At 41.1% G+C, this 25,617-nt stretch overlaps 1 protein-coding gene across 1 annotated transcript in view; it reads left to right on the top strand.

The window, feature by feature from the left end:
* Positions 1-1,427: 1,427 nt before the first annotated feature.
* Positions 1,428-25,617, top strand: part of LOC122809246 (interferon-inducible GTPase 5-like) — a 33,414-nt gene continuing 9,224 nt past the window's right edge. The window contains exon 1 of the mRNA XM_044080572.1: positions 1,428-1,511. The gene's annotated coding sequence lies outside the window, so the exon portion shown is untranslated. The remainder of the gene's footprint in view (positions 1,512-25,617) is intronic.

Genomic DNA, 25,617 nt, shown 5'->3' with positions numbered 1-25,617 from the left:
TCAGCTCCTTATAAAATCCAATTGACACTCAAATCTCTCAACTTTACAGCACAAGAAATCTGGAAAAAGACAACATTTAGGGGGGGGGCAAAGGCCCAAAACCAGGGACACATTTTAAATATTGCTTTTATAATCTTAGAAAGTTGGTAAAACAAAACTGTTATGTGTTACCATGCGTTTCCTGAAAGATAGGAAGACTGAAACTTAAATGGCTATTATTCTTTAGTGAATTTAGTTCTCACTGATTTGCCAGAAAACCACAAGTTTTAAGAGGAACAGACCAAAAGTATGAGCCAAATATTCTGTGAAAATCTACAGTTGAGAGCTATGGACTCAACTCCCTGAATCACATGTGGTGGTATGGGTGGAGAATTCAGGCTCTTGTTTGAGCCTGAGTAACACTAACCACCAGATATACCTAACTGGGGCATTTTATACACACACACACACACACACACACACACACACACACACACACACACACACACACACACACACACAAGCAGCATAACTCCTGCAAATAAAAGAATAAAACTATCCTTACTGGCATGACTCTGGCTCTGCCAGCACCAACAGAACAAAGGCAGCATAACTCCTGTAACACAGAGCTTGTTGTGTCTTTCGGCTTTTCCTGGTTAAGGGTCGCCACAGCGGAACTCTGATCCGCTAATGATTGGCAGTTGATTTTTACGTACCGAGTTGCCAGCCCTGACGCACAACCTTCAACGAAGGAATGCCCATTCACGCATGTCTCCACACAGAAGACGCTCTAGCTGAGAGTTGAACCGGACAGCGTCTTACTGTGAGGCGACAACACTGCCGCAGCTCCACCACCAACTCCTGTAACACAGAGCAATAAGAAAAAAAGAACAGCTAGTTTAGTTAGTTTAACTTCTGCATACAAATCCATGCTAGCATGAAAACTCCAGTTCATTAATTTTCCAGACAGGTCTTGCAGCTGTAAAATTGGGGGGGGGGGGTCCCCCTTGCATCACTATATGTATGCATGTTACTGTTTGGGTAACTTTCCTAACATGTAGAAATTTCTACAGCTGGCTGGAGCCAGTGGAAGTGAAGTTTTGATTATAAGAACCTGATCAGACTGATCACACCCTCCCTAGATCTGATGTGCTCGTCCTTGAACCAATACAATACATGCATTTTTCTTTTACAATCCAAAAAAAAAACTTCACAGACTTCACAGCAAGCACACCAACTGGGAGTTTTCTTTAAAGAATGTCTGCTCACTTTTGCTGGTTTATTTTTAGCATACTGTATCTGCACACCTCAGAATTTCCAAGGAAAACTTTTCAGGCCTTTTTTGTAATACACATTGGCTGTTTTCTTCCACTAGATGTCATCACATCTTCTCAAATAGCAAAACAGACTCCGTCTACCGCCTTACCAGAAAACATAGATCAGTTTTCTGTGAGGGCAGTGACAGTCATTGAGGATACAAACGCCATTTATGCAGCTGAGTGTTTTATTTCAACAAGAACGATATTGCTCAGGTAATGCTTACTTAATTTGCTCATTTTTTTAGGGAGACTGGACATAATCTGTGTTTGTGAAACATTAACAGTTAAACCTCCATTTCAAGAAAAATATGTATCCTAGAAACGGTTTGGGGAAAATATTACATGCTTTCTGACTTCTACTGCTACATTTTGAGAAGTATTAATAACTTGTAAAACTTGTAAGATTCCCCCTCTTTCATTCATTGCTGGTAGAATATGAAAACTGTATGCTGCTTTGCAAATGTCATGTGACAAAAGAGAAGTCATATTTTTGTAGATCATGATGTCTGCTTTTGAAATTAGTTTACAAATGTTCCTGTCATGCCCTGCTCAATCTTAAGATGTGCTTTCAGTTTATCTTTTGTGACAAAAGAGAAGTCAGATTTTTGTAGATCATGATGTCTGCTTTTGAGATTAGTTTACAAATGTGCCTGTCCTGCCCTTATTTTAACATGTGCTTTCAGTTTATCTTTTGTTTTTTTGGCAGTGTAAGATCATCATTTCTGTTTCCTGGTTTCATTACTTTGTTTATGTATCAGCTAAACATCATCACACAGCTTTAGTCGGCCTTTTGCTGAAGAAATAAAGCCATCCTCTTTCTTAAGATGAGCATTTGTTTGTAGTCTTTTCGTAAGTTACCATTCATAAATTGTATCTCGCCGTTTTTTCATTGCTGCTATTCCTTTTGTTTGTTGCCAGAGACCTCTTGTCACTGCTGTCCTTAAAGTTCAACAGGGGACTTGGGCTGCCCTTATATTCTGAGGTTAGCAGGTAGTGGACAGCTGGCTTACAGAGCTAGGTTGCAGTGGAAGGCATTATGTTTGGATAAATAGACCTTTTTAATTATTATAAAGTTGAGATATGTAGTGATGGTGGACCCCTGCCTTCCCCATCCTTTTGTGCAGCTGGTATTAGTCGAAGAATTGCACAGTATTTTGTAGAAGTTACACTAGCACTTGACAGTTGTGCCTGTCTCAGCCGGGAGAAATGTCTAGCTGGATACATATTTGTCCTGTTGTTACTCTCCTCTTGTCTTTTGTGTTTTCTGATTTGAAGCAAATGCTATTAGTTTTTTCCATTAGTTTTAGATTCTCTTACTGTTTAGGCAGGTTAGCAGATACAGAGATGAGGCTCTCAGGGGTGTTGATAACTGTTTTTACTAATGAATCTTGGAGTCAGTAAAGTGACCAAAGGTGATGTTAAATGATCTATGTCTCCAAAAGCAGCCATGGCAGGATGTGAAATAAAGTGACTTTCAAAGACTAAGAGATTCATAACAAACTTTGATACACAGGCTGCAGAAACGCAGAAGACAAGCAAAAGAACTGGAGTTAAAGACTGCTTGATCCATTTAATATGTTCACTAACCTATATAAAGGATAAATTGCAGTTATGTCTCATATGTTCTTGAATTACCACACTGTTTTGCATTCCTGAACATCCTCACTAGAGTCACTCCATGCTCTTTTAATGTGTAAAATAAAAACATGTTCCCTTACATTACTTCATGTGCACCTTGTGAATTTTTTTTTTGGGGGGGGGGGGGGCTGAGCTTTGGAGGACTGACATTAGTATTAGTCAAGGTGGGATAACTATATAATTAAAAACTAATCTTGGACTGTGGACCACAGTTCAGAGGGTGTTAGGGGGAAGGGATAATATTATGTGACAAGAGTTTAAACAGCACAAGCTTAACCCCATGGGAACCATGATGTGTGTCTGATGTGACTGTTGGATGTCTTATTACAGACCTAGGTTTTTCCCTTTGCCTACCCTTAAGTTGTCTGATCTGCTGGGCTTTGTTAATTCTCATTAGCAATATTTATCTGCCTTAGACTTTGTTATACAGAGGCATTGTTTTTCCTTCTTTGCATGAATATCAGTGGCAGTATTTTTGAACTTTCTCCTTACCGTGTAAAGATCCTTTTCATTTCATCTGTCCAATGTTCTGCATTAACCTTCCTGCAGGTCTTTGCATCATCACTGTATAGACATATTTTCTCTACCAGTACAAATCCAATTTCACTTATATGGACAATGAAGTTCTGACTTTTGAAATTAACTACAATAATGCCACTGTAGCTGGTCTTCCTTCTCTGTGGGTTTCATCCCTTGCACCCTTTTAGCAGATGTGGGTGCACAGGTTTGTGGAGCTGACCCCCATCTTTTATTCGGTGCTGTTTGTTGCCAAAGGCACTGCAGTTTGCACCACCACATTGGCTAACTTGACACTCCACATGTGGGCTGATGGCTTTCCCACATGCTGAACAATTCATCTGCTCATACTCAACTATAACATCCCAGTATCCCCCACTGTTTTAGTAAGGCTTGAGGCTTATAAAAACAGAATGCCTAGACCTCTCAACTGCATGCACATTACTGTTTCAAACACTTCAGTATTCAGTGTCACTGTACCAATGAAGTCTTTTGTTGAACCTGTCTCTTTGGACTATGCAATGCTGTGAGAGTCTCTGTCAGGCTTTTAGACTAATTTTAACAAGTGTCTTTGTCCTTAAGGCCAGTCTCAAGATATTATATGCCTCTTGATTTGGATTTTTGCTATGGAAATCTTCTGTTGTTCTAAACTTAGTTCATTTGTTTAGGAATACTCTGTTCCTTTAATCCATCTGATCATCTTTGGTTCGAAGTAAGTACGTGAGTTGTTCTGCTGGTATCTTGACATCACCAGAATCCATACCTCATCCTACAACAAACCAGTTATCTGCCTGACTGCATTTCTTACATTTATTTTGTAGCTCTTTTAAAATGCTGCTACTGCTGTCCATCTTTTTTTTTTTTTCTGTCACTTGTATATTTTTACGTGCACCTTTGGCTTTTGCAGTTTAATCATCTTAATAAATTTACTGTTCCCATCAACAGTTTTATAGGCAGCAAATCTGTGGTGTGCTGCCAGGGTCCATTAAGGCCACCAAGAGAGCCTTCCATTCCTTCCTTGCCTTTTTAGCACTGTATGAAACGTGTGTTGTTGCTTTCTTCCACAGTGCACTGCTTTATTATCAGTATCTAAGACTAGATGTCACATGTTCAAAATTTTAATTGATCACAATCTGGGAAATGATGCAGGCAAAAAATTTGGACTATTGTTTGAAATTAATTGACAAGGAATAGCACAATATGCGAATATTGACTTATTTTACAATATTACCGTGCTGGGATCTGGTTTTCTTCCCTTACTTTCATAAATTCAGAATACTTTGAACAGCAATCTTCTATTAATAAGCAGTGTTGTGCCTCAAAGTAAACCAAAAAAAAGTATTTTTTCTTTCTTTTTCTTGTTTGTTTGGAACATTATATTCAGCTTTTGCAGACATTCCATCTTTTGATTAACTTTTTGCTTATGCATGCATTTATAGCCAAGGCTGGTATGTCATCAATTGTAATGAGTGTCAGTTGTGAAATTTTTTTTAGGTGTAGAATTACCTGGAGTTGTATATTTCATCAAACATACAGAATTTGTAACTGTTCTTTTAGCAGACTGGAACTGTATTTTTATATTCAGTGCTTCGTACCAAGAGTTGAATTATTTCACTTGGGAATGGAGCTGTGTGCATGTTGTGACAGCTTGGTCTAAAAATTAGTAAAATATTGTGGAGGAAGAAGCTTTTGGTAGGCAAAGTAGGTTGAGGCATTTCCTCTCCTGGCCCTATGTTGTTGCACATCGTTATGGCGCCAAAGTGAGGATAATGTGAGTTCCTTACAAGGTGTAGTTATGAGCCTTAAACCCCTTACAACCTATTAATGATACAACAGTGGTAGGAGAGGACTTCAGTGTTGTTTCCCCATAGTTAATGATTATACCTTCTTTGGTAATTCTGGGTGGGGGGGTGGCTGTCAGGTTGGATAAGTGGCTGGGGGGGGGTGGCTGTCAGGTTGGATAAGTGGCTTGTAAGCCATAAAGATGTACGTTTGTTTATCAAAGTGTGTGTCAAACCTTCGGGCCTTTCAGATCATTCCATGCTTATTTTCGTATGAAGTTGCAGCCTGTCTCCAACATGAAAACCCAAGCCTTTACATTTAAAGAGCCCACTTTTCTTACAGCCCTTCAAGACTGGATATTAGATTTTTAGCAGAAAGGTATCTTTGACATTATCACTTTTTTTGAAGTTGTGGTGTTGTACATAGGTTCATAATTTTACTAGGAGGATGAAAACCCAGCAGAATAGGGACATGTCTGCAAATGAGAATCAGCTGAAAGGGATGGTCTTTTTCTGTTTTATATGCCTTGTGATAGAAAACTGTTCCCTTCAGATGCCTCCAATGATATAGTGTTAGTGCTCCCAAGTCCAGTTGAGAAGCCCCATCTGACTGTAGAAACATTTCACTGTTGCAGTTAGAGTATAAGATTTTTGCCAAGATGTTAGCTAATAGGACAGAGGAAATTATGTTCCACTTTATAGGAGACATTCATTTGAGTTTTATTTATGGATGTGCAGGAAGCATTCAATGTGCAGGATGTGCACACTAAAAAGAGAAATGTAGTGACAGTTTTGCTTACAGACTTTATCAAAGCATTTGACTCTGTTAACTGGGGTTTTATGCAGGCTTCCGTGCATAATCTTGGATTTTCTTTGTTTTATGAAATACTGTAAGCTGCTTTATGTTACTCTATCTGCCCAAGACTTTTCCAATAACATTTTCTCATCTAAAACAGTTTTGTAGAACAGCACAAGGCAAGACTGGCCTCTTGTTTATCAGTAGTAGCATATGGGGCTGACTTTTGTCTACAATTTTATTTTGATGACTATAGGATACAGCATGATTGGTGGATAGCTCATTTAATGACATAGTTTGCAGATAAGTGCTGTATTTGGTTGCAGGATCCCATCAATCAAGTGGGCCCCATAACTGCCTTCCTGCAGGATGTGTCAGGGTATTCAGGCCTACAGGTTAATGATGTCAAGTCAGTAGTCATTCCTCTTAGTATGACCTTTCTCAGCAGGAAGCAGACTGTCCACTCACAATTGTAATGGAATATGTATAAGCAGACTGTCCACTCACAATTGTAATGAAATATGTATATTTGGGAATACCTATGAAACTCTGACTAGATAAGCTAGATGGTCAGTACTAAGCCTATTGTACAAATGATCAAGGACACCTTAAACACCTTATTTTTCAAAGAAATTCAGGCAGTTCAAATGCGTTTACTGCCTAAGGTTTTATGCATGATGTTAGTTATCTTCCTCATTCTTTGCTTTCCTACTTTAAGTGGTGGTATCAGACAGCAACTTTTTGCAACAGGGCAAGGTCCCTCCATATTAGCTAGAAAAGTTCAATGGCACCTAAAAAGAAAGGTGGTTTTGGGCTACCCAATTTGCATTCTTATGGTGTAGCCATTATGGGATGGTATGAAATGATAAAACCGAACACCAATAACCAGAGTCATTGCTGGCTCTTCTAGTGCCTGGGATTTTTCTTCTTCTTCAGTCTGCACCCCACCTCCATAGCTCTTCACTTGAAGAGGAAAAAAAGTCTTCTCTGTTAGCCTGGCACTCCAGTCCAGATCCCCACCCTCTCCTCACACACTCAGTTTTCATTGGAATAAAAGGGCCTGTCCTCAACCCTTCTTTTGTTCTCCGTTTTAAACTGTAGCAAGTAGATTCAAAGTGTTGATGCACTGAACTGCTGTACCTGTATTTGCATGTAACTGGGGTGGTTTCTTCCCTCTGCACTGTAAAATAGAAAAAATATCAAACAGAACAGTGAATTCACATCTGTGGATAGTATGAATCTTTATTAAAGTAACTAATAAGTACTTATCAGACTAGTTCATTGTAAAGCAACAGCAGTTAAATAGCCAAAAAAAAAAAATTAATGTGACAATGATTATGCGGCGCAGCGGCAATTACGTGAAAAAACAAGATAAAGTAAAACAGGAACTCCTTACTACTCTATAGGTCTCTTCTTTTCTGCATTTCTTTCAATTTTATATGATCCTTCATCTCTGGAGGTGCTGATGCATTTAAAAATAACTGTGATTATATTGTCTGCAATCGTATTAATTTATCAACTCTCCTTCATTTATGTTAAGATTCACAATATGTATCACATAGAGTAACAAACTTTTAAAAATCTGCACAGACAACAGAATGTTTAAACACGTGCAATTTTTGTCATTAACTGAGATGGCATAGTTCAGCTCATATATCATTCATTTTAAAGTATGCTTCATCCTTTTGACATAAAATACATCACAGGTAGTATAAATCAAACAGATGGGCTTGCAATTGAAATTGAAATACTACAAGGCCGCATTTAAACCTGATGGTGTTAATGCAATAAAAGGAGCAAGAATTGGCAGCACATATCCGAACTGTTTTCATGAATTGCAGGAATGTGTGCCTTTCAGTTGTTTGGTATTTACTTGTGGCTTTCTAGCCATCCTCTACAGTGGCTTTGATCAGTTTTTTCCTTATAACAAAAAGATGGAAACCCTCCACTCAATTTTTGATATTTCCATTTGCTGTTAGAATCTTCAGATTGTAACTTCACAAATTGCAAGCTGTGTGTCAAAACTAGAGTCAAATTCATATCCATGTCCTGGTGTTGTTCACTGTTCCCACTTTTGCTTTATTACATTTGACTAGTTTGATCGTGATTGCCTACAATCTAGGCTTTCAGGATATCCTCTAGGTAGTAACTTCGTTCCCAGCAGCAACGTTGTGTTCATGAAAGACACTTTCTTTTGCAGATAACCAGCTTGTTCTTACCATTTGCCCCTTAATGACATTCTGCTTAATGTAAGAGAGATGCTTACTCTTGTATTCTAGACAGTAAAACTGCTGTGAAAATTGTTGTGTTAGAAGCTGTTGTTTAGAATATTGTGCACCAAATGCTGTGTTTTAAAGGAGGCTAGTTTATTTTAACAAGAGGGAGGAGCATAGGGTGACATACAAGAGTGGAGGAAGATGCACACAGGTGGATTACATCTTATGTAGAAGGGCCAATCTGAAGGAGATTGGAGACTGTAAAGTGGTGGCAGGGGAAAGTGTAGTTAGGCAGCATAGGATGGTGGTTTGTAGGATGACATTGGCGATCAAGAAGAGGAGGATGAGTGTGTGAGGGCAGCACCAAGGATCAAATGGTGGAAATTGAAAAAGGGTAATTGTGAGGTGATGTTCAGGGAAGAGTTAAGACAGGCACTGGGTGGCAGTGAAGAGTTACCGAATAACTGGGTAACTACAGCAGAGCTAGTAAGAGAGATGGCTAGAAAGGTGCTTGGTGTGACATCTGGAAAGAGGAAGGAGGACAAGGAGACCTGGTGGTGGAATGAAGAAGTACAGGAGAGTATACAGAGAAAGAGGTTGGCGAAGAAGTGGGATTGTCAAAGAGATGAAGAAAGTAGACAAGAGTATAAGGAGATGAGGTGCATGGCAAAGAGAGAGGTGATGAAGGCTAAGGATAAGGCATATGAAGAGTTGTATAAAAGGTTGGACACTAAGGAGGGAGAAAAGGACCTGTACCGATTGGCTAGACAGAGGGACCAAGCTAGTAAAGATGTGCAGCAGGTAAGGGTGATAAAGGATAATGAGGGAAACGTACTCACAAGCGAACCTATGAACCTATAAGAAAATGAGAGGGAGAGAAGGTTGGATGATGTGCGGATAGTGAATCATGAAGTGCAGTGGATTAGCAAGGAGGAAGTAAGGATAGCTATGAAGAGGATGAAGAATGGAAAGGCTGTTGGTCCAGATGACACACCTGTGGAAGCATGGAGGTGTTTAGGTGAAATGGCAGTGGAGTTTTTAACTAGATTGTTTAAGGAAATCTTGGAAAGTGAGAGGATGCCTGAGGAATGGAGAAAGTGTTTTGGTACCGATTTTTAAGAATAAGGGTGATGTGCAGAGCTGTAGTAACTACAGAGGGATTAAACTGATCAGTCACAGCATGAAGTTATGGGAAAGAGTAGTGAAAGCTAGGTTAAGAAGGGAGGTGATGATTAGTGATCAGCAGTATGGTTTCATGCCAGGAAAGCGCATCTGTAGTGCTATGTTTGCTCTGAGAGTGTTGATGGAGAAGTACAGAGAAGGTCAGAAGGAGTTGCATTGTGTCTTTGTGGATTTAGAGAAAGCATATGACAGGGTACCTAGAGAGGAGTTGTGGTATTGTATGAGGAAGTTGGGAGTGTCAGAGAAGTATGTAAGAGTGGTACAGGATATGTACGAGGGTAGTGTGACAGCGGTGAGGTCTGCGGTGGGAGTGATGGATGCGTTTAAGGTGGAGGTGGGATTACATCAAGAATCAGCTCTGAGCCCTTTCTTATTTGCAGTGGTGATGGACAGCTTGACCAACGAGATCAGACAGGAGTCCCCGTGGACTATGATGTTTGCAGATGACATTGTGATCTGTAGTGAGAGTAGGGAACAGGTGGAGGAGACCCTGGAGAGGTGGAGATATGCTCTAGAGAGGAGAGGAATGAAGGTCAGCAGGACTAAGGCAGAATATATGTGTGTGAATGAGAGGGAGGATAGAGGAATGGTGAGGATGCAGGGAGTAGAGGTGGCATAGGTGGATGAGTTTAAGTACTTGGGATCAACAGTTCAGAGAGTGTGGAAGAGAGGTGAAGAAGAGAGTACAGGCAGGATGGAGTGGGTGGAGAAGAGTGTCAGGAGTGATTTGTGACAAACTAGTATCAGTAAGAGTGAAAGTGAAGGTCTACAAGAGGATAGTGAGACCAGCTATGTTATATGGTTTGGAGACAGTGGCATTGACAAAAAGGCAGGAGTCAGAGCTTGATGTGGCAGAGTTGAAGATGTTAAGATTTGCACTGGGTGTGATGAGGATGGACAGGATTAGGAATAAGTATATTAGAGGGTCAGTCCAGGTTGGAAGGTTTGGAGACAAAGCCAGAGAGGCAAGATTACGCTGGTTTGGACATGTGCTGAGGAGGGATGCAGAGTATATTGGGAAAAAGATGCTAAGGATGAAGCTGCCAGGTAACAGGAAAAGAGGGAGGCCTAAGATAAGGTTTATGGATGTGGTGAGAGAGGACATGCAGGTGGTTGGTGTGACACAGCAAGATGCAGAGGACAGGAAGAAATGGAAACAGTTGATCTGCTGTGGTGACCCCTAACGGGAGCAGCCGAAAGTAGAAGTCTCATAAAGATTGCTGCTGATGCTTTAAAGAAGAGCACACATGTATAAATCATATGCACATGCTTATATTTATATATGGATACCTATACACACGTTTACATATATGTGTGTTTATGTATATATGTGTGTGTGTGTGTGTGTGTGTGTGTGTGTCGTCTAGAGGACCGGAGTTCCGTTGTGGCGACCCCTAACCGGGAAAAGCCGAAAGACACAACAACAACAGCAATGTGTATGTGTATTTGTGTGTGTGTGTATATGTGTATTTGTGTGTGTGTGTGTATGTATATATATATATATATATATAAATATATATATATATATATATATATATATATATATATATATATATATATAAATATACACACACACACACACACACACACACACACACATGGCTTTCTGTCAGTTTGTTGAGTATGCACGTTATCAAGTGGTGTGTGTGTGTGTGTGTGTGTGTGTTTGCTGCATAACTCCCAGGGGTCCCATAGCCAGCCAAGAAAATAATTTTATTTTAAAACTTTTATGATCAGCACTGGTAACTCACCTTAGTTAGAATATGTGCTGAACATAACATGCAGTCATTGTTTACCAGCAGTTTCTGGAGGGGGCTGTCTGTGCAATGGATGAAGGAAATGTGCCCTTTTCATTTGCTCAGTTTAGAAACTGGCAGTAATGGCTGCTGTGGATTTGGCTGAACTAAACTTAAATATTTAAGTTTTTAATATGTTGGCAGTTAGCCAGTTTGGGTGGAGGTTGTCTGTGCTGTGGATGAGAGCAACTTTCCATTTCCTTGGCTCAATTTAAAGTTTAGTTTTAATGGCTAGTGTGTATTTGTGTGAAATAAACAGGAATATTTACTCTTTTTGTAATATGTTGACAGACATCACATGTGGGACTAGCACTGCTGTGGATGAAAGCAACCTGCCGTCTTCATTTGCAGAGTTTAAAATCTGATGATAAGGACTTGTTTGCATTTGTGTGAAATAAAAAAAAAATGTTTACTGTCTGGCCACTCTTTGTGTGAAGCAGTTTTGAAATTGTCACTGATGTCATAGAATGCCCTTGTTTTTGCCTAATATTTTGGTCTGAATCTTACCCTCTTGTTGCTTGCCCAGTTTACAGTTTAACTTTACAGGACTAGTGTTCATTTGTATGAAATCAGTTGGAATATTTTCCCTCCGGTGCTGTTTGTGTCAAACCATATTCATAGGTGGTTGCTAGGCTAATAGCCCAAGAGCCATTTTTGAGCCTAGCCAAGTTTACCCCAAACTTACTAAAAATATTACCAATATGTCAAAACCCCAAGGAATTTTATAGTTAGGCTTGTACTTACCCTGCGCTTACAGGCTGCCCGAATCCATTATGATGTAGGTGCCAAACCAGGGTAAATTTGCAATTTCCCATCTATTGGTCCAAGTTGCATTTGAATAGGTTAAGGACGAGCTTTGCTTCACACAGATGGAAGTCTATTCCTGAGAAGGGATAATCTTTCAGATACATATGTGTCCCTCCAACGTGTCCTATTTATGTTGCATATGATGTTTAGGTCCTTTGAACAGGTATTTCTAATGCTATTTGTTTTGTGTATGTGTTAGGATCAGTGGATGCCTTATAGGCTAGGCATAGATCACCATGATGCAGTCTGTAGGAGACCAGGTACAGGGACAGGGTTTTCAGACAGTCTGCATAGGATTTGTTATTTACTCCTTGTATTCTTTTTGTGAGGAACCTCTGTCTTTCAAGTGCCTGGTCAGGTACATGTGAAAGGGTGAGTGGAATTGAATGACTGGTCTGATGAGAGCTGAGTACAGTGTAACAGTGACCTCCCTGAAGCTGAATGCCTTGCCGTCACTTATAAGTTGTGCAGCGTTGAAAGATTTTATCACGGTAGTAGATACATAATGGTCAAAATACATTCCGAGATCCCTGACCACTGGGTCTAGTTTTAGTAGTGTACTGTCAATGTGGTAATTTCCAGGGGTGACTGTCTTTCTGTGGGGTACTAAAATGCATTTTTTTTCATATTGAATTTTAGTCCATGGCTCTGGCAATAGTATTTGCCTTCATCAGGCTCTTTTGAAGGATAGTGGTTACTTTAGAAGATTCAGTGACTGTGCCTTGTTTGCAGTCATCTGCAAACTTAGTCAGTCAGAGGCTCTTGATGTTTGCCTTGACTTCATAGAAGTAGATTCCAAAAAGGAGAGGCCCTAGAACTGATCCCTGTGGGACTCCACTAGTGACTGGCCTCTCTGTGTAGATAGATTCCCCTATCCTACATTCTTGTGTTCTATCGATGAGCTAGCTAGCTAGCTATCCTTTGGGAGACATATGAGTTTATGATTAATTTTGTAAGTTTATCTATAGTACCTGAGTGAGATATTGTCAGATGCATTGGCCAGGTCACGGTAGGCAGTATTCACTGTTTTGCCCACATCCATAGCTTTAGTAAACTTCTTGAAGACATTGAGCAAGTTAAGTAGGCATGGCCTATCTTTGACAAAACTGAACTGGGTAAGGTCCAGTGTCTGTAGCTTTCCTATATCATTGTTTAGCAGATCCATGATAATTCTTTCCATGGCCTTGCATTTGAGACTATTCAGATTATCTATAGTGTAGCTTCCCTGGGTCCGCCGAAGGACCCCAGCCACCCCCACCCTTTGTGTAGAAGGATAACATTTGCAGTCCTCCATTCATGTGGCATGAAGTCTGTCTGGAGGCTATGGTTAAACAGAAGGTCTAGCAGGGCCAAGAGGTCTTGGTTCATGCTATTAAGGGGGCATTCTAGAATATTATCTGGGCCCATTGAAGCAGTGTTCATGGCCAGAGAGAGCACAGTGAGGACCTATTCTCTAGTGATAGTTGATGGAGAAATTGTGGGAGGTATTTCTTGTTGGGGCTGTGACTGGGGGTGATGGGAGGGGGGAGTGAAGCTAAATGTTTTGGCCAGCTGATTTGCTATATCCTCTGTCTGCATGTAAGTGGTACCATTCACCATTAGTTCTGTACATTGTTGGGTGTTGCCTTTAATGAAGTGGATGTAAATGAAGACATTCATATGGTTGTTCATAGCTTAGGAGGATATTTTTATCTCAAATTTAACTTTAGTGGACTTGATTAGTTCCCTGAGTTACTTTTTCAGATGGAGGAGAGAGTTTTTACCTTGCTAGGCAATGCCCTTCCTGTTTTTGGATATGATTTTCTTTCTCCTGTTATATAACCTATTTATACTGTGATTCCATCAAGGTGTCTTGGTTTTGGAAATTGTCCTGTGTTTATTTTGGCTAGATACAGCTGTCTCTAAGACCTATTTACATGATTGTATGTGAACATTTCCTCACAGGCAGCTGTGTTCTCAGGATTTGGGTGGGTGGGAGGGCTTGGGAATTTTGCGAGACCCTTGCTTAGTAGGAGGTAGTTAGTTTTGCAATATCGTTAAATGTTCTGGAGTGTCTCCAAATTATTCAAGTACATGGTTTTCCATTTCTGGGTCATGGTGGGGGATCTATAGCTTGTACGGATATAGTATGGGACTTTTACTTATGGTAAGTTGGATGTGGATAAGCTCAAGTGTGTATTACTGTTTGACCAGTCTTGAGATGTGTTCGTGCTTGATGCAAATTGAGACTCCAGCACTTTTAGACCTTACCTGGTCAAAATGTTTGGAAGGTAGTATAACCTTGCACTGCTGAGGTGCTATCTACAGCTGTAAACTAAGTCTTGCTAACTGCACAAATATCTATAGTCTCTAGAATGAGGCAAGCTTGCAGGGAGTGACATTTCCTGTTTATGTTCCTGAGATTCAACAGTAACAACTTTAGATTATTTTGAATCAGTTTGGCTATGGCTATGTCTGTAGGTTTATTGGGTTGATACTACCTAAAAAGGCATAGTGGGATGAACACTGTTTTAGCCAATATTTGAAAACTTATTGGGGACAGGTGCAAACCATCCCTGGCAAAACAGTGTGGTCTGTCTACTATATCCTCCCAGGCAGACAAATGTTGTACCACCTTGGAGTGACACCAAAAACTAAGTCAAGTATTAAAGTCAATTATCGTCAGTTGGTACTGTGGCATCATCCTTGGAGAAGGTGTAATGATGCTCAATGTTAGGCTCATGCAAGCCTGGGACACATAGTGTGAGAGGTCTATCATGTGTCTCTTCATATACTCCTGGGAGGTATATCTCGGGTCATTTACGCCTGTGTGGACTATGACAGACTCATAGTGGTACTTGTTTTACAATGATTTGTGTGCATATGTGATCTAGTGGATTTTGGCCCCTGACAGGCAGCAGGTTTTGACTCTGTCTTTGCTCAGCGTGGTGAGTGGACATCTATATGTCTCAAAATAAAATCTCCTATGACTGAAATATTGTGCTGTGTGCCAGTTTGCCTTATGGATTTAGAGGTTGGGGCATCCTGTTACAAAACTGTATGTGCCTTGAGGTGTGTTGCTTTAGAAGAGTGCTCTCAGGGTTGTTGAGGATACTTGTTTTGTGTGATACATCTAGGAGGACTTTGAGGTTTTGGAAGATTGCATTTCAGAGCTTCAGCATATGTGGGTCTATGTATATAGTCCATGCTATGTGCGGTAGGTGTAAGGTTTGTGCAGCTGACAACATGTTTGTGTTGGTGCCTTGCCTCCAGTGAAACTGAATAACTATGTCTCTCACATACAGTATTAGTTTGTTTTAGAACTGGGTGGTTGTCAGTAAGCATGAGATAATTTTTGTATTATTTCAGGACACTCAAATACGCCAAGCTGGCTACAGAAGTATTAGGAAAGTGCAAATCCATGGTTATAGAGCCTTAATTTGTGCTTTATTTCTTGTGGATGTTGCAAGGGGGTAATGGACTCCAAAGCAAGTACAAGTATGACTCCGTCATTGTCCATGCTGGTGTGAATGACCTGAGACGTACCTCCCTGGACTACATGAAAAGAAACATAGAGGAGCTCTCTGACCATGTAGCCCAGGCTGGTATGGCCATGACCTTGAGTAGCATCTTGCCCTCACCAAGAATGATGCAACAGTATAAAGACAAAATTATCAGTTTCAACAATTGGCTAAAGTATTGGTGTCATTCAAAGGGGATCCAGTGTCTGTCAGCCTGGGATGACATGCTCGACAAGCCACGTTGCTTCACTAGGGATGGCTTGCACCTGTCACCCTTAGGCTTTCGTATACTGGCCAAGGCTCTTGTCACCCCCATAGTGCCTTTTTGAGGCAAGGCTCAAAGGACAAACCCACCTCCATAGACAACCCAAGGATAAAAAAACTAAAGGTAATGCTACTCAATGCCAGAAGTCTAAACCTCAAGATGCACGCACTCGAGGCTCTCCTCAGTATGGAGAAAATTGATGTCTGTGCAGTAACAGAAACCTGGTTCAAGGCTCCTGAGAGCACTCCAGCACTACCAGGTTATAACTCATACCATGCGTTTCGGCCCCAAAACTCGAACCGAAGCACAAAAGGAGGTGGAGTATCTATATTCATCAAAAATACCTACACCTCCAGGTTAGTGGCACTGCACGAAGCATCGGAAACCATCCGTGTGCAACTAACAGCGGGCAAAACTGCCTTTCAGTTTGTAGCCTGCTACAGAACACCCTCCCTATTACAGGAACCCCACTTGACATTCCTGAGAACACTGGAGAATATGAAGGTTTCTCCAAACACTATGTTATTGGGTGACTTCAACTACCCAAACATTGACTGGGAAAACTACTCAAGCCCAAACATCCTCGCCCAACGGTTCCTTGAATTTATAAACTCTAACACAATGGAACAACTGGTCACCACTCCCACAAGAGGGAACAACATATTGGACCTGGTCATCACCAACATAGGGACTCTATGTTCCACACCAAAGGTAAACACCTCATTAGTAAGATCAGACCATAAACAAATTTCCCTGGACATCCATATCCCGTCCCCACCCCCAGCCAAGGAAATCACTGTAAAGAATTTCTCAAAAGCCAACTTTGCACTTCTCAAGACTGAGGTGGAATCCTTCAAAGCCTCTGGGCCAGAGGATAATAAAGCCCAATCCGCATAATCCTTTACAAATGCATTCTATGAGCACCTGGCAGGAATGCATGGATCGTGCTATCCCAAATAAAACCAAGACTCACTCCTCCAAAAACAGGAGACCGGTCTGGTGGACCCCGGCCATAAATAAGCTATACAACAGAAGGAGGAAGCTACTACATGACAGAGCAAAATCCCAAAAAGGGAAGGCATCTCTGATCAGTATTAGCAAGAAACTTCGATCCCTCATAAAATCATCAAAGGCCAGTTTCGAAAGAAAAATTGCCCTAGACACTAAAGATAATCACAAGGCCTTCTTTAGTTATGTCAGGAACATGAGCGGAAACTCCCAGATATGCTCTGAATTGTTGCATAATGGTACAAAATATACCGAACCTACAGACATAGCCAACATCCTGGCAGACAGATTCAGTGCAAACTTCTCCCCCTCCTTCCCCCCCAAAGGAGCAAATGCCTATCCCAACTGAATGTAACCTCCCTGACATCAGAGATGCACAGGTGAAAGCTGCCCTCTCCAAAGCAAAAAACACAGCATCTATGGGACCGGACAGTGTCCCAGGCTGTGTCTTACATGAGTTCCAAGAAGAACTGAATCCTCACATTGTCACTGTTCAAACTTAGCCTTACTACAGTATATGTACCCAAAGAATGGTGTACAGCTACAATGGCCCCACACCACAAAGGTGGTGCCACAACGGACCCTGGAAACTATCACCCCATAAGCCTGACTAGTCTGGTCTGTAAAGCTATGGAGCGTATTATCATGGAACACATAAACAAAGACATTGGGAGCCTCCAGACAATGGACCCTACCCAATTCAGCTTTGTTAAGGGCAGATCTTGCCTCTTAAACCTAGTTGATTTCTTTGAAACAGTTACCAAAGCCATAGATGAGGGCAAGGTAGTCCACACAGCCTACCTGGACCTCGCAAAAGCCTTCAACACAATACCCCACTCGGGCATCATAAATAAGCTTACCAGCTTAAATATTAACCCCTATATCACAATATGGGTTGCAAACTGGCTCAGAGATAGAACCCACATGGTCAGAATCGCAGGTGCCATGTCCGAATCCAAACCAGTTACAAGTGGCATCCCACAGGGCTCAGTTCTGGGACCTCTCTTGTTCGGTATATACTTCTCTGAGGTTCAGGCTAACACGGGGATTATGGCTGACAAAGTTTGCAGATGACTGCAAACTGGGGGCCATAATCGAATCTCCAGCTGACACAAGCATCCTCCAAAAGGGTCTCACAGAGATGGAAGCTTGGTGCCAGAGCCACGGCCTCAAGCTAAATGCTAAAAAGTGCATAGTCATCCCCTTTGGAAAAAACAAGGTGCCCACAAATTACCACATAGGTGGTAGTCCATTAAGTATGGAAGAAGTAATTAGAGATTTGGGGACCAACGTAGATAGTAATCTCTCCTTTGATAATCACGTTGCCAAAGTGGTTAGAAAGATCTTCTATATAGCCCACCTTATCACGAAAGGGTTTGCATCTAGATCAAGAGAGGTCATTGTGCCCCTCTACTCATCACTCATCAGGCCCATAATTGAATACAATGCCCCTTTTGGGATGTACCTTACCCAACACCTGCAGCAACTGGAGAGACCCCAAAAGCACCTCACCAAGAGGATCATGGGCTACAAGCAGATGTCCTATGCAGCTCGACTAAAGAAACTCCAGCTCTACTCAGTTGCTTACCGCCTACTCAGAGGCGATCTATGCCCAACGTACAAAGCCATGTCAAACCCAGAATTAATGGACATGCTCCACCTCAAAAAATCCAAGTCCCTTAGAGCTACATGCTCCAGGGACCTAAAGCTCAGCACAGAAATAAATAGGACATGCTGGAGGGACAGATTCATTTCCCAGAGGCTCCCCTCACTCTGGAATAGAATCCCAATTCATGTTAGACATAGCCCCTCGCAGACCCTCTTCAAGCGAAATTTGGATGCGTGGATGGAAAATCGTAAATTCACCCGTGGGATCTCTCTTGTGTCCCTGCTAGACAGAGGCACAGTAAACTAATCTTAAAAGGGTACCTTCTGTGACCTACTTTACAGAGGCACAGTAGGCTAATCTAATAGGGAGGAGGAAGCCAAATACACTCTGGCTAGGCTTATAAATGCCCTAGGGCAGATAGCCTAGTTCATAGGGACTGTGGCAAGGGGGGTAATGGCTGGTTACTAGGCTGTTACTCATACTAGGACTGTTGCAAGGGGGGTAATGGCTTGTTACTAGGCTGTTACTCAAACTAGGACTGTTGCAAGGGGGTAATGGCTGGTTATTAGGCTGTTACTCATACTAGGACTGTTGCAAGGGGGGTAATGGCTGATTACTAGGTTGTTACTCATACTAGGACTGTTGCAAGGGGGTAATGGCTGGTTACTAGGGTGTTACTCATACTAGGACTGTTTCAAGGCGGGTAATGGCTGGTTACTAGGCTGTTACTTATACTAGGACTGTTGCAATGGGGGTAATGGCTGGTTACTAGGCTGTTACTCATACTAGGACTGTTGCAATGGGGGTAATGGCTGGTTACTAGGCTGTTACTCATACTAGGACTGTTGCAAGGGGGTAATGGCTGGTTACTAGGCTGTTAGGACTGTTGCAAGGGGGTATGGCTAATTACTAGGTTGTTGCTCATACTAGGACTGTTGCAAGGGGGGTAATGGCTGGTTACTAGGGTGTTACTCATACTAGGACTGTTTCAAGGGGGGTAATGGCTGGTTACTAGGCTGTTACTCATACTAGGACTGTTGCAAGGGGGGGTAATGGCTGGTTACTAGGCTGTTACTGATACTAGGACTGTTGCAAGGGGGGTAATGACTGGTTACTAGGCTGTTACTCATACTAGGACTGTTGCAAGGGGGGTAATGGCTGGTTACTAGGCTGTTACTCATACTAGGACTGTTGCAAGGGGCGTAATGGCTGGTTACTAGGCTGATACTCATACTAGGACTGTTGCAAGGGGGTAATGGCTGGTTACCAGGCTGTTACTCATACTAGGACTGTTGCAAGGGGGGTAATGGCTGGTTACTAGGCTGTTACTCATACTAGGACTGTTGCAAGGGGGGTAATGGCTGGTTACTAGGCTGTTACTCATACTAGGACTGTTGCAAGGGGGATAAGGGCTTGTTACTAGGCTGTTACTCATACTAGGACTGTTGCAAGGGGGTAATGGCTGGTTACTAGGCTGTTACTCATACTAGGACTGTTGCAAGGGGGTAATGGTTGATTACTAGGTTGTTGCTCATACTAGGACTGTTGCAAGAGGGGTAATGGCTGGTTACTAGGCTGTTACTCATATTAGGACTGTGCTCTTCAACACAAAAAAACACTTGCTCTTTGCCCAACTAGGTACTGGGGAGTTTTCTAAGGTAGTTGTGTGACTATAGAGGGCAGTGTAAGGTGCATCACAAATTTAAACTCGGCTACATCTAAATAAATAAATAAATCTAAAGCACAATTTTTAGCACTGAAATAAGTGCAAACAGTATCAGTACACTCAGTTTTAAGCAATGTTATCAAAGGTCTCTTAGCCTGGTGAAGAAGTTAAGGGGAGAAACTGTGCAAAATAAAAATTATATGCTTACTGTTAGAGCCATTAAAGAGTGAGCAGGGGGGTTATGTTGTTAAATTAATATGGGACAAGAACCGATATACTGGGAGAGACAGAAAAATATTAGGCCCTTAAAGCTCCGAGATGACTGGTGTGGAACTGCTTTAATGCAAACTCTAATTCCTGAATTAGCAGAATACACACTCGCTACTTTAGAAAGAAACTATGGTTTAATACCAACAGTTAGTCCACTTAAATAGCAAAATGAAGTGTAACTATGTACTGGAATTACTAACACAGGATTAAAGACTTTAGCTAATGTAGATACAAGCTATTAAAATGAACTTAAAAACAGATCAAAAAATGAAAAACCTTCACTTATCTTCATTGCTGTATGCAATGGAACTATTACATACCTACAGAAACTGTTGAAACTGTTCTTTACTTTACAGAGCATTCCTGATAGTTCTCATATAAAATGTATGGTTTGTGGGGTAGGGGATCTAGCTAGCTATGGATGAAGGTGACTTACTTCTTGTAGTTTGCTCAGCTACAGTCTAACTTTTCCTGACTAGAGTGCATTTGTATGAAGTAAACTTGAATATTTACTCTGTAGGTACTGTTTATGTGAAACCATGTTGAAACTGTTCATGATTTTGCAGAATGCTTCTTTGCTTCATATGTTTTGATACTTTATGCCTCATAAAATATGTTTTTCTTTCTCTCAAATCATTGAGTATCGCAGTCATTAATGGGAGGGAAGTTGGCTGCACATGGAAACAACTTACATTGAGAGGATTGATATGCATTTATATGAAAGAAACTTTGGATACTGTTTGTGTGAACAAGTTGAAACTACCCTTTATTTCACTGGCTGTCCCTGATTTTTGTCTCATTTAGATGTATTATTCATGCTTCCTAGGTATATAAGATCAATATTTAAAATCTGCCCCAGATTTTGAGCCTCTGTTAACAATTTGCTTTTGAAGGGCAAATGTGAATTTGTGTGAAGTAAGTCAGAGTACTTCTAGGCTGTCTACTGTTTATGGGGAATAAAGTTAAAATTACAGTTACAGTCCTTATGGAGCACCTTCTGTGTGGAGTCTGCATGTCCTCCCCATGGTCAAGTGACGTTTAAAGACGTGCAGGTAGGTGATGCGTGAATGGGCGTGCCTTCATTGAAGGTTGGGCTTCGGGCTGGCACCTCGGCACCGTAAAAATCTACTGCCAATCTTAAGCGGACTGGCGTTCCACTGTGGCGAGCCCTAAGCGAGAAAAGCCGAAAGATATTACTTTTTTATTTTTGTTGAGGACTTATAGAATGAAAGCCATCCAGGGCCCAAGGTACACTTAATCTGCCACTATATATGTTGCGTGTGTGCACACACATACACACACACACACACATACACACTTATATGTGTGTGTATATGAAACATTTTGATTCATTTAAATATTAGAAATTTCATAGACGATAATAAAAATAAAGCTTAAGAAAAGTGTCATATTTACTGGTAATTTGTTGTTAAATTGCTGTCCTCTTCAAAATTGTACAAATGTTTAATAAATGCTACTATAACACAAAAAAAAAATTAAAAAAAAGTTAATTAAATGTAAATTGCAGTGTTTATGTCAACATCACTATAAGTATAGGCTTATAGGAGTTTGCAGGGAGGATTTAGGTAGTTAAATCATGATGTTTGTCTTTTCGGCTTTTCCCAGTTAGGGGTCGCCACAGCGGAACTCCGGTCTGCTAATGATTGGCAGTAGATTTTTTTTTTTTATGGTGCCGAGTTGCCAGCCCGACATCCAACCTTCAGCGAAGGCATGCCCATTCACGCATGTCTTTCGGAGGCCACTCGACCGCAGGGAGGACGTAGTTAAATCATGATAAAAGCCATAAATACAGTCTTAATAGAAAGATGTGGGGTGTTCAGAGTAATTATGATTCCTGTCTCTGATTGGACAATATATATGGGAATTTTCTGATTGGTCTAGTGTTGGACTGTTGTGCAGCATAGCTCTCTTTTATTGAGCTGCTGTATGTGGTATATGAAGGAAGACGTTGCAAAAAGCGTATATACTCCTGCAACATTTGGCTGATCACTAAATAGCTTATCACTTACTCCTTAGGAACTAGCTTGGCATTAGTGCTACTGTTTTCCTCCTGATAAGAGAAAGAGCAAAGGGATATTGATTCCTAGCTGAGTGTAGGTGCTGTGAGACCAGCAGTAGTAGTAGCCAGGTAATAGCCAATAGGCGAATCACTGATTATTTATCATTCTTGGCAGTCCTTCTTCTGTCTTTTCAGTAATTACTGCTTGATTAACAACCATCTAACCTAACTTTAGAGTATCACCCTGGATATTTCATATATAAATCTTCAGGGTCCCTTGGCCCCCTGAGTACTAAGACCAGACCTAGTTCTCCACTCTCTGGTAACATTGGTCAGCAGTCAGCTGTCACCTCGTCTGTGGTCAGTTTCATTGCATTAGGTGCTCTAAGTTGTGTAACAACTGTTCACTGCTTCTACAGATTGATACTACACACTGAGAGAGATGCAAGTATTAAAAGAAATATACAAAAGGCCATTGTCAGTAAGAGTTATACAGTCACAATACACATCAATCACAAAGCACCACTTAATCCATTACATATGCTGAGGCTTTAAAAGAAAAAAATGCCAAAGCCTCCTAGAATATACTGTAAAAGATATCATCCTCCAGTGCACAATGCAACACCTGTTCCTTCTCTACTTCCACATACTGCAACTCCACACAGATCACCCAAGAGTCACCAAGAGAGCAGGCCTAAGCCCATAAGGTACACTAAGCCTACTTCCACACAAGGGCATGTCTTAGACGTAGGCATCTCTGTAGTTAGGCATCTCGATGCCAGAGTCACCATAATGGAAAAGAACAGTGCAGCTGCAATCTGCTTGGCCATTGCCAGGATATCTGATGTCGCAAGGGCCCTGTGGTTCCTTAAACCAGACAAGTATGACTATGACCTAGTTGTGGCCCATATGGGAGTGAATGATCTGAGGAGTTAAACCCAGAGGGACATGCAGAAAGACATTATGGAATTTACTATGTATGTGTTACAGGCAGACAAGGGTGATGCTGGTCTTGACTAGTATCTTGTCTGTAACAAGAATGTTGTCAAGATGCCAACACAGGAAAACTGGCTTTAACAACTGGCTAAACAGTAAGTGTCATTTAAGGAGATCCAGTAACCTGGAATGAGATGGTAGCTGAAACTTTCCTGTTTCTCCAGAGATGGCTTACATGGCTTGTACCAGCGATATGCTTACTTGCTAAAGCTTTTGCTGCCCCAAAGTACCTTTTTAGGCAGAGTCTTCCTGCTTGGCATTCCTATATAATAAATCAAACCCAAATTCAAATGACATCATGATGGCACTACACCATGCTAGGAGTCTTAACAGAAAGACTCCAGAGCTTGAGGCCCTCCTGCAACTTGAACATATTGATATCTGTGTAGTTACTGAAACATGGTTTCAGTGCAATGACATCACCCAAGGTTTAGCACGTATCATGCATTCAAGTCCTTGGTTGATTACAGAGGAGTATCTGCGTTTGTCAGAAACAGTATCACCCCACATCAGATTACCCATAACTTGGAGCTCCATGTGATCCAAATTACCCTTAACAAATCGTTGCAAGTTACTGATCCCCATCAATGTCCTTCAAAGAGCATGGAAATTACCTTAATACAGTTGAGGAGTTAAATATCAAACCAAATACCTTCTTGGGGTATTTCTGTAGGGGACTTAAATTACCTAAGCCTTGAGTGGCATTAACTGGCACACTTACACCTCTAAAACTGAATATATTCAGCATTGTTCATAGTTTAATACCAATGCACTGGTGTAAATTGTAAAAGTACCCTCTAGAAACTCCAGTATCTTTGATTTGGTCTTTAGGTAAGTACTTACGAATGTTCATCCTACATGGGAGAAAAGTTGGCTAATTTACCATCAGACCAGGACTAAGCCTTGAGTGGCATTAACTGGCACACTTACACCTCTAAAACTGAATATATTCAGCATTGTTCATAGTTTAATACCAATGCACTGGTGTAAATTGTAAAAGTACCCTCTAGAAACTCCAGTATCCTTGATTTGGTCTTCAGGTAAGTACTTACGAATGTTCATCCTACATGGGAGAAAAGTTGGCTAATTTACCATCAGACCAGGACTAGTAATTATATGCTATGTTAAAGGGGTATGTTTTTAAAGTCTATTTAAAACCTCTGTTCATGGGAGCATCCTTAGCCAACTTGGCAGTATTTTCCAGAGATGTGGCTTTTGGCAGACAAAAGAAAGAGTACTGGCATTCTCCAGCCACAACCCTAAAAGCACCAAGAGCCCCAAGATGGCTGAGTGAGGCATGAGAATTGGCTAATATCAGGCCAGCAATTCCCTGAGATTGGAGGACCCAAATCATATAGAGCTAAAAAGAACAAGATCAGAACACTGAATGGAACATGATGTTTAATTGACATCCAGTGTAATGTGATGGTGCAAGGTACCTCAGTAAGTAGCTGGGCTGCAGAATTCTGAGAAATTGAAAAGGATCGAGTTCTGAATCCATAAGCCCTGTATACAAGGCATGATAGTAATCCAGATGGGTGGAAACAAAGGTAAGGCACTGCAGCAGGGAGGTTAGCTAACAGATTAAGATGCTTAATGAGGGCAATATTCCTATATTGGAAAGAGGATTATCTGATGAAACCTTGTCTTTCAGAGTCAGCCTGGAATCAGATACTACCTGCAGGTTATGCACCTTCACCTTGAACTGAAGTTTGTCCCTTTTGTAGATGGTAGTGGGAACTAAACTGGTACAGGTGAGTCTAGGAGGGTGGCATGAATAACCATGGCAGACATCTTCCATACATTGTGCTTCAATTTATCTTTGGTCATCTAAATGTGAATGCATTCCAAATCCTCTACTTTAGACTTCTGTGCAAAGGAGAAGTAAAAAAAAAAAACACATCATCAGTGTAGCAGTGACGCTGCAAGACTTTCTCCCAAATAATGTTACTTAAAAGAATCGTATAAACTATGAATAACGACTGACCTAAAACTGAACTGCAATATTCCCCAGGCATTAGAATAGAAAGTGGAAGAATAAACTCTGAACATCAATTTCTAAATTTGCCTGGAAAAGTAGGATGCAAAGCAAATCCAGACTTCTTATGTGATACTCCGGTATTGACTAAGATGACCCAGAAGGATCCTGTGGTCAGTGGTGCCAAATTCTGACAAGACTACTAAGAGGACCAAAACAATGGCACTGGTCAGTCACCATTAAGAGACCTCAGAGGGTCTTCAGGAGGGTCATAG

Source organism: Protopterus annectens, chromosome 8.part0 (genome assembly GCF_019279795.1).
Source record: "Protopterus annectens isolate FY-2018-M chromosome 8.part0, PAN1.0, whole genome shotgun sequence".
NCBI classification, from domain to species: Eukaryota; Metazoa; Chordata; order Ceratodontiformes; family Protopteridae; genus Protopterus; species Protopterus annectens.
The sequence above is the reverse complement of the archived record's forward strand: the minus strand, read 5'-3'. Positions and strand labels throughout refer to the sequence as shown.